Here is a 3627-nt window from a genome sequence, read left to right as displayed (position 1 = left end):
AATGATACGACGTTTAGAAAGATATTTTGAAAGAAAGTGAATGGAGCAGGTGTTTCCATTAATTTAGCTTTGAGAAAGATATGCTGCATTTTATTTTTATTATTTCTTATTTCTGATGTATATACAAACATGTATTTGTAAATTGTATATGCAAATTGATATTCAAAGAGAAAAATGTTTTCCGTTGGATAAAGTTTTATTTTTTTCCAAAAAATTCTATTTCTTTTGATTTTTGATTTGGTACTTCCGTATTAATGTTTCAATAGACTTCGTACTTTTTTCCAGTTAAATAGTTGATTCATGAATTAATTATCGACTGTAAATTTTTATTTTTTATTTCATCGTACTACTCTTCATTTTCTACATTCCAACATTATTTTTGAATTTTTATGTCTCATAGCTTTTGCGCAACTAAATAAATTATATAGGAAAAAAAAGTAAATAAATTGCAATATCTTGACCAATTTGCAATTAAAAAAAATCATTTCAAGTTTTTAAGCAAATATGGCCCTTTCAGAGAGCATTCTATCGCATTTCTATAGTCAGTAAAGCAGCCTGCATGCAATTTTTTCTTCTTCAAGTTTAACAGTAATTATTCTCATGGTTACAGTATTTATTTTTGCACAGAAAAATAAAACGCAACGTTTGGTTGAACTCCTAAAAACGTTTATGAGTTTCTTATATAAGGAGAAACAATTAAAGTTATGAAATCGAAATTTTTTTTTAATAATTTGTTCGCTATTTTTCGAAAGGTATGAAAATGGTTTGTGATTTTGTTTGACTCTACGACTCTACGGGAACTCTAAGAAGCTCGGTCATTTTAACAGAAGCACTTTAGTAATGATTTTGGTAAAACTAACAATGAAATATACCTTATAATATTAGATAAAATTTGATAAATGTCGTAAAATTTATTAATTTTATCATGATAACTTGGAGCATTTCATAAATAAAGAGCATGTTTTTTATGGTTAAATGTCACCCCTCATATATTTGTATGGTACTCTGAACATTGATTTTTCTAAGGTGAAGTGCCACATATAATACATAAATGCAATGCTACCAGTAAACATATTTACACTGAGATATAAAGTATGAGCATAACTACTAGGATATGGTAAAATTTCTGGCTAAGGGAACACCAAAAAGCTAGGTAATTTTTTCCCGAACTACTTTGGTAATGATTTTGGTAAAACTAGCAATAAAATATGCCTTTATAATGTAACACAAAATTTGGTAAATGTAGTAAAATTTTTATCATGTTACCTTACAGTATGTCATAAAAACTATTTATTAATTGGAATTTATAATTCAGTTTTGTATTTTTTACTAATTGTGAGGTAACAAGAACTACAATTTTGAAAACCAGAGAGACCGTTATTATATGAACGAAAAAATTACCAAAAATATGGTTTAAATACCACATAGTTTGGTTTTATTGACCAGAATTATGGTTTTTATTTTAACCAGAAATGTCATTACCAAAGATTACAGCAATTTTACGAAAGTTTTTTTTCTCCGTGTAGGTCAAAATATTACTGGAAACGCATACATAAGCTATACATACATATACGTACACATCCTATTCTATAATATGCAGGCAACATCGCCATTTATATATATTTTTAGAATCTTTGTCAAATAAGTACAAAAATTAGTAATTAGGATGCGAGCGATAAGGAAACAAAATGGCATCCAAAATAGTCGAAATAGTCCAAATAGTTGTTTATTTGTTGAGGATTAGCTGTGTTTCTTATAATCGCCTTTACAACTTTCCTCTGTTTCTTTCCCAGATAAAACAAGTTTATATTTTTTCAGTCCGTCCTTTCGTTTGATTTCGAAAGCATGTTTGTTTTCCCATGCTTTAATATTGATTTACGACTGTATTGTTTAGTTTGTATTGCTTAACAAGTGTTAATTTGTATTGTTTAACAAGTGTTTTTGATATATATGTTAAAAATCGTCAGTAGACGGAGAAAAAAGTCCTGGGAAAATGAAAAATTACCGGACTGTATATTGTAATGATTGACAGGGAAAAAAAAGTCAAGTTAATAAAACCAATATGCAAGGTATTTAAACCAACCATATCATAATTCTTCTTTTCATATTCTAGTTTTCAAAATAATAGTTCCTATTACCATACATTTAATAAAAAAATAAAGAGCTGAAAAATAAACTTAACCAAGCTGCGAATTTAATCGACCAAATGATTTCAATAAGGTATCACTATAAAAGTACCAAACATTACCAAATTTACATTAAACATAACAAACAAACAAAGTAACATTTACCAAATTTTATCATATATTATAAAACCATATTTTATAATCAGTTTTACCAAATTTATTACCAAAGCACTTCTGTAAAATGCTCGAGCGTTTTAGTGTTCCCAAAAAGCCAGAAACACGGTAGTTAGTACATTACTTAATATGTGTATATTCTGGTAGTTTTGACCATGCCGTTTCTTTCTCAGTTTATAGATCAAACTGAGTTTTCAATCATTTATTAACTCCCGATACTGTTTTAAACATATTTCAAAAAATTGATAAATATTTCCTTACGGCATGTAAACAATTTTTTTAGAATCCTATTTAAATTTCTAATTTCCATTCATAAGCTCCTGAAAAAGAAGGATAAACATATTAATAAAGTCTTCAAAAATAAGTCATATATGATGCTTTTTTTATAATGATGAAATATTCTTTCTGCCGCTTTCAAATAAACTCAGAATCTTTATTTGTAAGTTTTAAAACATGTTTTTTTATGTTATTTTCTTTGAAACGAATCATTTATTTGTGTACCTAGATTTTTATTTATACCACAAAGCTTTAGTATTACACTTCAGTTTAATCCGTCTTTGTCAGTTTTTGCAAAAATATTCTATTCAAAAATATTTTCTTTTCGAGCTTCTAAAGAAGTAAAATTCTTTGTTGGAGAAATTGGAAACATCCCACGCATTTAATCATGGATGCAAAGCTCATATTTTTGAGAGGAAACTATAGTTTTTCTTTTCAAAATCTTGAAGAAGAGAAACACTCAATTTGCTTTGAAATATTTAGGCAGAAAACTATTTTTATTTAAACTTTCAGAAACTATAGCATTAGAAATACTTTTATATAAATATTTCTAAACTATCTAATTAAATGTTTCTAAAAACTAAATTCCTGACGTTTTATGTATAGGAAATGATTTAAATATCACCATATTAAGTATTTAAGAAATATGTTTTGTGATAAAATCAACGGGCCTATTCTCTTATTTATATTTATACTTATATCTTTCATTTATTCTTTTTCAAAAAATTGTGGTTACATTGGCAAGTGATTTTAGGTGTTTTGAGATCAGATTTTATTTTATTTTATAACATCGCTAAACAGCTGATCCATTTTTCTGGAGTTACGACTAATGCTCAACTCCATTACTTTGTAATTTTGAATGTAATACAGAAAGCAAGAGAACTCCTGGATCGGAACAGCTTTGATGGAGCGGAACCGCTTTTGCGTTACATGGAGAGGAGAACCTTCCAAAGTTAGCCTGACGGTAAGGGGTCTCGAGCTTATGATCCGTGTACCATTGAGGATGTTTTACGTCAGCACTGTGATCGGTGCTAAGCAGATGTGGAATTCG

The sequence above is a fragment of the Parasteatoda tepidariorum genome, chromosome 10, assembly GCF_982258835.1.
Source record: "Parasteatoda tepidariorum strain Cologne lab strain chromosome 10, Ptep-v5.0, whole genome shotgun sequence".
NCBI lineage: Eukaryota > Metazoa > Arthropoda > Arachnida > Araneae > Theridiidae > Parasteatoda > Parasteatoda tepidariorum.
The sequence above is the reverse complement of the archived record's forward strand: the minus strand, read 5'-3'. Positions refer to the sequence as shown.